The sequence below is a fragment of the Mesocricetus auratus genome, unplaced genomic scaffold (genome assembly GCF_017639785.1).
Source record: "Mesocricetus auratus isolate SY011 unplaced genomic scaffold, BCM_Maur_2.0 Super-Scaffold_100676, whole genome shotgun sequence".
NCBI lineage: Eukaryota > Metazoa > Chordata > Mammalia > Rodentia > Cricetidae > Mesocricetus > Mesocricetus auratus.
Genome location: NW_024429266.1, coordinates 114,652,265 through 114,665,719, shown reverse-complemented (window position 1 = coordinate 114,665,719; position 13,455 = coordinate 114,652,265). Strand labels below are relative to the sequence as shown.

Below are 13,455 nucleotides of genomic sequence, written 5' to 3'. Positions count from 1 at the left end.
AAATGAAATATCCATGATGAGATACCTGAAGGAGTTTCTTTTTGGTTCCTAGAGACAGGATATAGCTCAGGCTGGCTTAGAACTTGTCATCCTCCTGCCTCAGGCTCTCAAGTGCTAATATTATAGACATGTAGACCACCTTATATATTTCTAAATGAATTTTTCTTTTCCTTCACTTTTTCCCATTGCCCTAGTGGCAGTTCCTCAAGTTTGGGTAGGGAAATCACCCCAGGACAAGGAGCTTACCTAGATACAGGTTGCTGAAAGGCTACTGGGACTCCAGGCCACTGCTTCCCAGATGTCCCCGTGGCACTTAGTCGCCCCCCCTCTTCCCCTGCCCCCCATCCACTCTTGCACAAAACTCAGAGCCAGACCTCTGATGTCACTGCAGGCCTAGGATTCAACACCAGCTCATCCCAGGGATGGGGTTGGGTCATCAGTATCGGGCCTGAGAGTGATTTCAAGTCCTGGGGTAATATGTTATTCATTATTGATGTCAGATGAGAAACTCTGGATTGTCTGTTGGGTGGCAGCTGTTTAGATGACACCTCCCCAGGGCCATGGCCAAAGCTCACGACTTCGCACAGGAAGTTAGTTACCCCATCAGGTACTGGCCCTAGGCAGAGACAAAACAGGTCATCAGTGTTCACAGATGTGGAGAGACTTGCCTGAAACACAGAGGGTTGCCTGTTAGACACATCCTGCAGCCATCATGCATGTATGTATGCATAGTCATATCAGAGCATGGATGCTGATGCTTGATAGTTCAGAAGATTGGGTCTAGGATGTCTTGAAGATGCTTGTGTGCCTCGTTCAGAGAACAAGGTGCGTGCATGGTGGTCTTCTGGTCACCTCAACTGATCCGAAAACTTCTGTAACTACAATGTAGTCTATATTCTATGCACAAGTAAAACCCTATTTCCTCAATTTTTGGGGGGTATTTGGACTGCTATAATAATATTTTTAAAAAATTGGTTTTGCTTCATCATTGTAGGACTAAGCCCTCAGCTGTAAACTGCAGCTTTTCCTGTGACGTGGCAAATGTGCCACGTGGCTTTGACAGGCCTGCAGAGTGAGTTAGAGGAGGAACAGCTAGAGTAGCCACTGAAGCCGTGCAAGGCCCACATACCTGGGCACAACCACAGGAGATTGTCCTGTAGTCCCACACTGTCCCATCGATTTACCACACTCCGCTGAGAGGGCGACCTCCCAGCCTTCCCAAAGCCTTAGACTCTGTAGAGAGACAAAACTGCTTTCCCGGTAACCTTTCCTGATTATCAAAGGATGCCTATTAAAAGTAGACAGTCAGGCCCTTTATCTAAAATTTAACTGCTTAAGGAAATATATAGCCATAAAGTTAAATGGCATAATTTTATACATGGAAATGGCTGTCCTTCATTATTTTTAAAATTTACCTTAGGACATAATTACCTGCCCACAAAGCCAAGTTTTAAATAGGAAACATCCTCTTGGCTGGGCATTTTTCCCATTTCTCAGGGGCCCCATGGAGTGGTGCCACTCACTGATGTCAGGGGAATGAGTTCCTGACCAAATTTCCTCGGTGAAAATGTCACCGGGAACCCAACTCACCCATCATTATCTGTTCTCACCAAGAGGCTGCACACCAGCCTTACATTCTATGGAATATTCTGAGGAGAGGAGACACTGACCTGTGTGTAAAGGGGCCTAGTGACTGCCAAGAGGACTAGGGGAACCCCTGTTTGGTGAGTTACTTTGGCACCCCTTGTGTCTTCTCTCTGACTTTAGAGCTCTCTCCTATCCTGGATTTAGGACTTGACTGCATTCAGGCAAGACGATGGCTCATTTTCCCAAGGGCATCCCGTTTTCCTGTCTGCAGCATCCAGCCGTTCTTGTCACCTCCCAGCATTAACTGCTGTTTGAGCTTTCTTTTCTTATTAAGGAACAAAGGACATTGGGATTTTCCTAGCCTTTTAAATTTTTTTTTATTTTAATATTTTGAGACAAGGGTCTCTTTACATAGCCCTGGCTGTCCTGGAACTCACTATGTAGACCATTTCTCAGGAATGCCCATTTCAGGTTGACCTTGAACTCAAAGAGAGCAACCCACTGGGATTAAAGAGGTACACCACCATTCCCGGTGGGATTTTCCTAGACTCGATAGAAGGAAAGCCCCATGCACTGAGCGCAATGGCGTCACTACTACGGCATCAAACATTACTACGGCATCAAACACTACTACGGCATCAAACGTTTGTGCTTGCAATGGCATCCTGAGCCCAGCGACAGAAGCAGGGGACATTTGTTCATTCAGATAGCTTTCCTTGAGTTTGTAGTTCACTTGGTGGGCTGGCCTGGATGTCCTGAGAGCTGTTACCCTGACTGTGACCTGAGTTCCGCTCTCAGAGGGGTGACGATGTGGGGAGGGTGGCGCATCCGGCTGTGGAGCACAGAGTCACGCCCGTGGTGTGCTGGGATGCAGAGATGCCCACGGGAGGCCAGGGACAAGAGAGACTGGTTCCAGCTTATGGGTGGGGAGGCCCCTTGGAAGGGGCACTGAGCTAGGTGAACAGTCTGGCCAAATCTAGAAAAGGGAGCATCGAGTGTGAATGAGGTTTTGAGCTTGCTTACTGAAAGAATGCTTCTGGATGTGTATATTTATTTTCATGAAAATTAGGGCCTAACTTCCAGTCCTAGAGCCTATGTGAGGTCTATGATTGTAAGACCTGAGCGTGTCAAGATAAAACGATCCAAGGCAAAAAAGCAATTCCACATGGGTCTGTGTCCCACCAACGGCATCTCGTCTGCACTGGGCAATCTGTCAGGTCATGGTGTCAGATAAATATGATCTCCGCAATTGAAAGCATGGCCAAGGTTCCAAATCCCTCTGGTTCCCAGTGGCTGTGTATGGCCTGTACCTGTTTACAGAAGGAATCCCTGTGGGCTCAGGCAATCATGCTTTCCGGGAACGCCAGGAGGCTGCATTTCCTGGCGCCTTCCACGGGAGCTCCATGAGGCTCTCCGGCTGCCCTGCTCCTCTGCAGATGGCTACAAGCCTTGTCCTTGGGGCAGGAATAATTAATGGGGTGAGTGTAGGTTTGTGGCTTTGGAGCAATAAGGGTGAAACTGCTTGTCCATTTCAGCCTTCTCATAAACCATTGGGACCCTTGCTTCCCGAGTCAATGGTGATCCTGCAGGGTTAACAAAGGAGGCCCATTGATCACTGCCCTCTGAAATTGCTGCCAGAGCGGGGCTGTCCTTCACAACTTGCTGACATCTCTTGACAATTTAAATATGGTCCAAACAAGAGGCCCGAAGCCAGCCTAGCATAGGGCCGGGAGTGAAAGGCAAACGTGAACTTTTGCGGCAGACACTGGCGCAGGGTGAAAAGCAAGTGTGTCTGGGGGTGACATTTTGATTGTGTGTTGGGAAGCTTTGCACAGTCTCCGGCTCTCCTTGGGAGATGCTGCCGTTAGGAGAAATCCCAGTGGTCCCTGAACACTCTGTGCAAACAAGAAACCAGGAGGCAGGGGCATGTCTTTAAGCACACGGGCATGTCCTTAGGTCTCAAAGAAGAAAAGTGTGTCAGAAAGCAGTGAGAGGACACGGACAAAGGCAGGGTGAGCAGGTGCAGCTGAAAGCAACTCCCAGCTTGTCTGTACCTGATGCTCGGAAAACCGTGACTGAGGCTCAGAACACCGGCCACGGTCCAGATGTCCGTCCTTGTCTGCTGTTATAAATAAAGCTTTATTGGAACTCAGCTGTGTATGTTTGTGCGTGCACTGTCGATGGCCGCGTTCCCTCTGTATCAGGAGAGCTGAGGAATCCTGACAGAGACCAAATGGCTCATAAAGCTGAGAACGTCAGTTATTTGGTCCTTGACAGGAAAAAGTTTGTTGCTCCCTGCTGTAGATTAGTGAGGGGCGACGGTGACTTTCATGAAAGTGTCCCGTGTGTGAGTGTCTTCACGAGTGTGCGCATGCTCCTAAGTGCGTATGTGTGGAGGTCAGAGGTCAGTCTTCGGTGGCGTCGTTGGGGCCTTATTTGTGAGTGTGCGTGGGCTCATGTTACATCCGCAGGTGTGTGGGTGCACATGCCTGTGGAAACCAACTTCCAGTGTTGCTCCCCCAAGGTGATTACCCTCTTTTATTATGAGGCAGGCTCTTTCACTGGGAAGGAGGGTTCACCAATTCAGGTAGATTTTTTCCCGTCAAGCCCCAGGGATCCTCCTGTCTCTGCCTCCCAGAGGCAGGCTTACAAACTGCTCACCCACACCTGGGTTTTTATGTGTATTTTGGTGACCAGGATCAGGTCCTGGGGCTTCCACAGCTAGCATTTTTCTGACTGACTAAGATATCTCCTCAGTTCCTTTTGTTTCGTTTCTTACTCTGCAGCTCAGGTTAGCCTGGAACTCGCTACGTGGTCCAACCTGGTCTTAAACTTATGGCGATTCTCCTGCCTCACCCTCGCAGCTGCTGGGATTATGAGTGTGAGCCACCGTGCCAGACTAGCATGGACTTTATAGGGAGCACATTAGAGAGGCTATGACGCCACGTGTGGGCTCTGTGGTCTCAGAAGCCAGTTGGAGAGAGCCAGGGCTACACTCTTGCCTTCATATGGAGACTCTTAACTCCTGTACCATTCTCATTTTATTTTGATAAGATAGTAATGTTATGGCAAACGGTTCCAGCCGCCTGTGACTTTAGGGACCATGGGAAAACATGGGTGGAATTCACTTCACTTAGAGCTCTCACAATCCAATCTGTCGCTTCGTTATCCAAAGGGTGATTTTGGCTGTGGATTGGTTTAGACGTGACTATGAATATTCCCAGGACCACATATAGGTTTAGGAAAGGCCCAGGGCACCTGTTCTAGCATCCTGTAATTTAAGTATCCAAGGTTTTCAGACAGAAATTGAGTTATTTATTGTTGAGAAGGAGTAGCTCTCAAAGTGCACACTGCAGGGTTGGAGAGAAGGCCCAGCGTTTAAGAGAGGGTACCACACTGCAGGACTGAAGCATGTACTTCTCTTCTAGAGGATGGGAGTTTGGTCAGGTGGCTTACATCCACTTCTTTTTTTTTATTTTTATTTTTTGGTAGCATTGAGGTTTAATGGGGCATCCTAGTACAGACACTGGGGCTTGCCCATGGTGCTCTTGATGTACAGAGCTCAGACATTCTGCCAGTTCTTCTTCAGCAAGGACACCAGGAAGTTGGCAGCCAGGTGGATGTTGTAAACCAGCTCATCATCCGTCATCTTCACATGGCCCACAGCCACGGCCAGACACAGCACCTTCTTCATCTGGAACTTGATAGTAGATTTCACCTCGTCGACTTTGGCCACCATGTTCTCATTATGTGTCAGCAGGGAAGGGAACTTGCCCGCCTTGTTTAGGCCTGGGCCCAGGATACGTGGGATTTGCTTGATCAGGGACTCAGAGGCAAAAAAGGCATCGTACTTCTTGGCCAGCTTCTTGACCAGCTTCTTGTTCTTGTTCAGCTTCTTGAGAGTCTCGATGTCCATGTGAGGGATGTCCACGGCCTTGGCTTCGTTGGGTCCCCCACGACACACACTGAGAACTTGGGGCGAGGAGTGGACTTCAGCCCGACGGTGCCCGAGAAATGTTTGTCCTTCTGGGGGTCATAGTTCTTCAGGATGATCTGCAACTCCACCATCTCCAGAAACTTGCGGCACTTGCGCTGGTTGCCGTGCAGGACTTCCGGTACCGCCTCGTACAGGGTGTCTCGGCACACTTTGCTGCTCATGGCTGTGGAAGTCGAGGGAACCGGAAAAGAGAACCTTACATCCACTTCTAACTTCAGCTCCTGGGGATCCAACACCTCCAGCCTGCTCCTGTATCTCATGCGTATCTACGTCTACCACACACTTAAAAATAAAAGTACCACATTGCTATAACTATAAAAAATTCATAGTTGTTTGGGTGGGAAATTCTACACCTATCAACTTCCTTTACTACAGCTGACCCAAAATTTAGGTGTGTCACCCACGCAGGCGCTGACGTGAGACAGAACTTAACAGGCCCTCTCCCCATCTCCCCATCTGACTCAGTTTCTACTCTCAGACTCAAACCTCTCACGGAGATGTTGTTTGCTTTGGAAACCAGTGGGTTGTGTTGAGAAAGCATAGTCACTCTCTCTGGCATGGAGGTCGTGGGGCGGAAGGGCAGTCTTTTACTTCTTTGCTATTGGCTCGCTCCTTCCTCATCCGTGGGCCTGAGACTCAACACTCCTATCAAAGGCCTTGTCTTATTTCCTTACTTCTGGCCACTTCGTGGCTCTATTTTATTTCCTCCCGTGTGTATTTCTCTCAGCTCGCCTCACTGTAAGGAGGACACCTGGAGAAGTCCGTGTCAGGCACTTCTAGGGACAACCCGCCTGTCCACAGGCAGCCACACAAGTGGGAAGGTTGTAACCCGAGGGGAGGATGTGGGTATGGGCTTCATTCTGCTACGCTCTCTTCTTTTTAAAAAGGACTTCATTTCTTTTCCTTTCCGTTTTATCTTCTACATACACATTGCTATTTCACTAGGTAGATTTTACTTATATTTAGCTTTGAGTTAAGAAGATTTCTGTTCGTATGTGTGCATGTGCTCATGTATGTCAAAGTCAGAGGATGACCTCATGCGTCATTTCTTAGGCAAAGGTTCTAACTGGCTTGGACATCACCGATTGAGCTAAACTACCTGGTCAGAGAGCCCCAGGGGTCAGCCTGCATTAGTTTCGCCAGTGCAGGGATTGCAAGTGTGCACCACGAGGACCCTGTTTTTTGTTTTTTTCAATGTATGTTCTGGAAATCGATGTCCTTGTAAGGCAAAGACTTTGTGGACTAATATATCTCCTTGGTCCTCCCTTTAAGTAGATTTTAATAATTTATTCCAATGCTCAGATCGCCTTGGGTTTGCCCAGTGTGAGTCTTTTCTTGAGACACAGCTCTGTAACTTTTGTGAGCACTCCTTTACTTTCTGTATAGCAAATTAAGGCTCTGGATTATCCTTACCTTCTCTACGATGACTCGTAGTCGATCCTGTCCCCAAGGCACCCTGGATTCTGTTGAGAAAGGCCGTCACGAGAGGGCCCAGGAGTGGACCTGAGGTAGGAGGGGACATGGGGGAGACTGGGAGGAGTGGAGGTAAATTGAACAACAACAAAAAACCAACCAGACAAAACCCCTGGCTCCCAACATTAACCCATTTGCTATGTCAAAACTGTGACATTTGCATAAAGCTGATAATGCTCATGCTCATTCTATTTCTACTCTCCTGCTATCAACCCTTTGGCCAGAGTTTCCCAAGGGCCTCTTGGCTGGATGAGACTTATCTTCTAGAGGCTTCCTGAAGCATGGCATGCATTTCATTGTCCATCAGAGCTGAGGGCCTTTGCCAGTGCTATTTTTCACTTCCAGATCTGTAGGTTGGTTCTGACTTGCTTTGACTCCGCAGGACTCCACACTTTTTTTTCCACGCCAGGACTAACATTGGAAGAGGAGCTTCTGCTTGGGACACTCTTTTCTGGGCATCAGGAAGCACAGAGGCTGATTCAAACTCTTCCACTACATTTAAAGCTTCCGCTTGGATGTGCTATCCTTGCTCACATACTATTGGTCCAGGCAAGTTGCCTGGCCACACTTCCTCCACACGGAAGCACAGCTCAGATGAGGCATGGCTGGTTTTCTTACGGGAAGAAGAAAGGTTAAGATTATCAAGTGCAAGGTAAAACTTCAACTGGGCATGGGTGGTAGTGATGCATGCCTGCAATACCACTTTAATACCAGCACTCAGGAGGCAGAGGCAGGGTAGATCTCCCAGCACGGTCTACAGAGTGAGTTCCAGGACAGCCAGGGCTACACAGAGAAACCCTGTCTTACCAACCAACCAACCAACCAACCAACCAACCAACCAACCAACCAACCAAAAACTTGAACTGGGGAATTTCAATCAGCCCAATTTCCCAAATTAATTGACCACAGACCCCTTTCCCTGGAGGGCACTATGGGAAACACTGTGCTCATCTAGCCTGAGTCCTTAGAAATGGACATTTCCTTTAAAGTCCTGCTGTGCATGAGTTTGTAATATCCTAAGACTCAAGGTTCAGTGAGAGGGACACTGACATTCAAACTTTCCTATGGCAGTGAGTTCAGTACCTGGGAGGAGCTATGAAAAACAGATTTGGAAAAGAATCTGTAAGTTCACACTCTCCCTTGTACTGTGCTGGCCCAACAGTGGTCTCCGTAGGATCCATCCCTGCTCCTTAACGTCTCCCACAAATATCCCATTGCTGAGGAACGCCACTTGCCATTTATTGTTTTAAAGCAATAAGATCAAGACTCCAGTGGGTTGCCTGTCTCTCTTGGCGTGACGACTGCCTTTGTTGGAACCAACTGTATGGATAAGGGACTGCTTGAGCAAAGATGACAGTGGCTTGGTGAGCATGTCATGTGTTCACAGCAGGGAACTTTGCTTCCGCAGGCTTTGCCTATGGAAAGCAGAAAAATAAAGCCTAAATTAGGAGCACCCATTCTTCTACAGTAACAGACGGTAAGTGGCTCATGATCTTGAAGTCATGAATACACTAAAGGACAAGTGGGACACGAGGACATCCTCTTCTTATGCAGTAACTTGGGCAACATGCTTGTGCTCAGCTGACGATTCTAGTCTGGACAGAAAGGTGGTCAGTCCGTGATACCACTTAAGTTGCTTTTGTTTTTGTTTTGTTTTATCCCAAGCATGCGCTCTTTTAAGCCTCCCTTTCTAATTTGTTATTGTCAAATGGATACAATTAGCCATTTAGCCATCTTTAAGTGTGCAATTACACAGGGTTTAGTTGATTCACCATGCATGCAACAATAAACACTATAATTTCTAGAAATTTTGCATCCTCCTGAATGAACTATGCTCATTAAGAAAACCTCTTTCCTGCCCTTTCCCTGTCCTAGGTCATACTGTTCCCTGTCTCTATAAGGGGACCCATACACTTTTTGACTTTCGACTTTTTTCTTCTTTTAGCATAATATCTCCAGGTTCATCTATTTTGTCATACCTCCAAGGGTGGAATCGTGCTGGGTTTTTGTCCTTGCTGTTGATTTGTCTTTAGGATTGAATCAAGCTGTGCTTTAGTAGCTTAGAGGCTTTGGCAAGTTTTGATTTAGTGAACTTAAGCTCACCGTCTTTTCCTAAGGTGCTTTGAATTAGATTTAGACAGATTTATGCAAAAACAATAGCAGGCTGTTAGTAGCACACAGACAAAACAGATCCTCGCTCTTCCTTTAGCCAAATAATCTTCATTGTTACACGTGCCACGCATCATTTATCCACTCATGTGCTCATTGATGCAGGCTGTTGGGGCAAGTCAAGCCTCGTTTGGAAGGTTCCAGTCCAGCTCAATAGCCTGGAAGTCCTGAGTCTCAGCTGGGAGGAGATGCAGTATCGGTGAGTTTAAGAAGACAGGCAGCATTGGGCTAACGTTCTGGTTTGAAATCTAATCATCTTGGTGTGGTTTCCTTTCTCTTCAAGTCTGACCTTCTCCTGGAATCTAATTAAGCTCTCAGACCCACCTTGGTGTGGCGGCAGATGGACGACAGAAGGCCTTGGGCTGGAAAAAGTCACAAGGTCAGCTGAATACGGCTCCTTTCCATGTTAAGGGGGGACATTTGCTGATGTGGAATAGAAAGTATTTCAACTGAGTGACAGTTGTTTAATGTTCAAATTACATGAACTTTGTGTGTTATGGTTTTGCCATTTGATGTATCAGACTCTGTGATTTGATTGAATCTGTAAGTTGGAACTGTGTTTACTAACAGAGGCTGACACAATTCTGCTAAGCATTTGTACTAGACCCACTGTGGTGACATGGGATCCAGAAAGACAGTTTGGGGTGACTGGAACCCACACTGGCCAAAGTTTAAATTTCATGAGAAACTTTCTTGGGGATGAAATCCATGGTTCGCTCGTTTGGGCTTATTATGAAATGACGGATGCGAGACAATAGAATACCGAGTCCAAAATAGGGAGTTATGGAAGTCAAAAGTCAAAGGGATCACTGGTTTCAAGAAATGGTCCAAGGGGGACCAGAAAAGCACTTAATGGTTTGATTTTATTATTGTTTTCTCTCACAAGGCCTTCTTGGCCGTGGGTATAAATACACACTCATTAGTAGAAGTTTCCAGCATGTATTTTCTCTGGAGAATAACTAAGGTCTGCTCATTCCAAGATGGGTAAGTGGCTCTGGAGCCAGCTTCCAGGGCTGTTACGGCCCAGAGACGGGTGACATCATTCCCTCTTCTGCGCTCAGCCTAGATCCGAACCAACTGGCCTCACCCAGGAACCATCAACACATTTTAATTTAGTGATGTTAGGATTGTTCTGGCCTCATAAGGTAGTTTTAAGCAGATTTATGCGAAACCCCAATGCAATTATTAGTAAGATCCAAATAAATCGGAAAAACAATAGCAATTTTCACCACCTTGGAAATGATGGTTTTAAATTGTTTGAGGGTGCCTATATGGTTAAAAATGATAAGCAAGCAAATTCGTTCCGTTCCTAAACAGGTTTCAGTTTTTCAAATTATTACATGTCAATTTCTTAGATTTACGAACATAATTACTTATGAAGCCGCTGATAAAAACATGCAGCAGAGAAGAGCTGCCCACAGCCTAGCACCCTGGAAGCTGTGAGGGTAACTTTGTAGACTTCTATATAGTGTGTCCCCTTAGTTTCTTTTCCTTGCATATTTAATTATAATTTAGGGACAAATTTGCACCTTTTTAGTTTCACTTAGCGTCCTGTGGAAACATCTCCCGTGTTTCTACATTGTCTTCAAAGCCTTGATAGTGTGCGGCTCAATCAAAGAAAAAGCACACACTGCAGAGGACCTCGATGACTTCCGGGGTTAACTCAACTAGACTGTGGGCATTCCAGACCCGTGACTCAAGAGCTGGCCGTTCCAAGGGTCCACGGCACAGGGCAACTAGGGAGTTCATTCCGAGGCACGTGGGGAATCTGAATCACAAGATTAGCATCTAGGAGCTAGCTAGTTGCCCCTCATGTGACTGGTGGGTTAGCATTAGGATCTTAGCCTGATTTACTTTCTGATTATCCCAGTCTTAAGTTTCTGGCTGACTTATTCATCTTGGAGCATGTTTTAAAGCAAGGCAGCACAAAAGACCTAAACACACACATTCTGAGAAAGGAGACGGAATGCTACCCACCAGCTCTCCCCTTAACATCGTTGATGGCTCAGTTCTGTCTATGGAGGGCTTGATTGACAGGTCTAAGGGACAGCCTGTTCCCATGGGAACTTGTTTTACCAGTGGCATGTTTCTGCTCCAATCCCTGCTTTTAAAGACATCAGATCTAGGGGCCTGAAGAAGGCTGGGGACTGGTGGGAAGGGGCTTCTCAAAGGCACAGATGGGGTGAGTAGGATGTAATGAACACAGGTGAACAGGATGGAGATTCTCGTGGGCGATGATTGGCCACACCTATCTGTCTCATGGATGTGGAAAGGAGTTTGGGGAGTAGATTTGGTAGTGGGCAGGACACAAGACAGAGAGAATGTGGAAAGTGGCACGGAGAGGAACGTAAGGACCATATCATGATGAAATGACAGGTTTAAGGTAAATACAGAAAAGGCAATTCCTCTTGCTAACCAATACAGATAATTCCCACAGCTTCGGAAATCAGGTTACGGTGAATTCCAGAGTCCTGGAAGACAGCTAGTGAGCTTCCTGAGCTTTAAAGGGGAGAGTTTTTAGATCATGTAAAAAATATTAACATTCCCTGTTCAAACAAATGGGATACAGTCTGGTGGGAAACACGGTTGTCTAATTTTACTTGGAACATTTAAGAAAGCACAGAGTATAAACAGTGGAAGGTTACGCTGTGACCCACACAACCACAATGGAGTTCACATTCCAGAGCAAGAGAATGTCTTAGAGAAGAAAACAGCCTTTGCTTTTCCAAGTTTATCCTCAGCAAAATTCTTGGTTAGATTCTAAAGATGTCTTTTCTTTTCTTTCTTCGCCTCCTTCCTTCTTGAAATTTTTACACCCCGCCCCCAACCCCAGCCGTCCGAGTGGATACTGAAACAGCCATCATGTTAAGAGTACATTTCCTATGCAAACAAACACAGCTCAGACACAAGAGAAAGGAGGGCAGTCCTGTCAACCCGACAGGACCCAGCACATGGTAATTTCTGTAATTGAAGTATTCAAGGGATTCCAGGGTACAGGAGTGACCCATAAAACGGGACTGGGACCACACAAAAACATCCCTGGCTCCATGCGGGCACTAAAGAGAAGGAGGCCCTTGAGTGTAGGAAGCAGCCAACTCCCATCAGATGATGTTTAGAAATCCCCCCCTTTAAAATTAGAAATCCTCCCCTTAAAATTAAAGTCCTTTCTAAGCCTCCTCTGAGCTGAAGGCTGTGAAACCCACACAGTGCCCTGGAGAAGAGAAAAAGAAGAGGCCACTGGGATTGCAACACTACCGAGGATCTTTCTCAAGGGCCTTCGAGTCTTTTATATACTTTCCCTGACTCAGATCTCATACCAGGGATTCCCACAGAGGGTCAGGTGATGGTATACACGGCCTGTTTCTTTAATTTCATTTTTCTTTTCATTTTGAGATTATAATATGATTTCTCCCTTCCCTTTCCTTCCTCTAAACCCTCCCATCTGCCCCTCTCTGCTCTCTTTCAAATCCATGGCCTCTTTTTCTATTAATTGTACATATAATATATGTAATATATTCATAAATATGACCTTCTCAGTTTGTGTAGTACTACTTGTATGTGTAGTATTATATGTTCAGAATTGGTCATTTGGTATTGGATGACCAATTAGTGTTCTTTTCTGTAGAATTTTCAAAGACAACATCTAATTTTCCCCAGATAAGCAATAGGCTGGATGGTGAGAGAATTCCTAAGTTCATTTTGGGCACAGTTGTCTTTGGGTATTCTTCAGCAAAAAGTTTTTTTTTTTGGTCCTCCTGTTACAAAATCCTAAAGTGTCCAGATTCTCTGTAATCAGGGTGGTCATAAAATTTGTTCTTTTTGTAAAGGTGGGAGAGCTGTTAATATTCTAAATTAAAGTTCTCAATCTGGGTATGCAAATGCATACTTTTAATTCCGGCACTTGGGAGGCAGAAGCAGGAGGATCTCTGTGAGTTGGAGATCAGCCAAAGATACTTTTTCTCTCATCTATCTTCATCTATCTATCTATCTATCTATCTATCTATCTATCTATCTATCTATCCATCCATCTATCTATCATCTACCTAGTTATCTTTCTGGGCTTCTGGCAGCTTCCATTATAATCCCATGGGGATCAGAGTCCAGGCTCTACAGGCTGGCAAGAGGACTCTCTCTGCAGGGTGGCCAACTGGCCTCTCAAGAGATGGAGGCCTGGTTTCCTCCGCATAGTGGCAGCTTTGATTGGCTGCAAGGAGATCCTCAGTTTGTTT

At 46.2% G+C, this 13,455-nt stretch overlaps 1 pseudogene; it reads right to left on the bottom strand.

The window, feature by feature from the left end:
* Positions 1 to 5,068: 5,068 nt before the first annotated feature.
* On the bottom strand, positions 5,069 to 5,745 carry LOC101830565 (annotated as a pseudogene).
* Between the last annotated feature and the right edge of the window lie 7,710 nt (positions 5,746 to 13,455).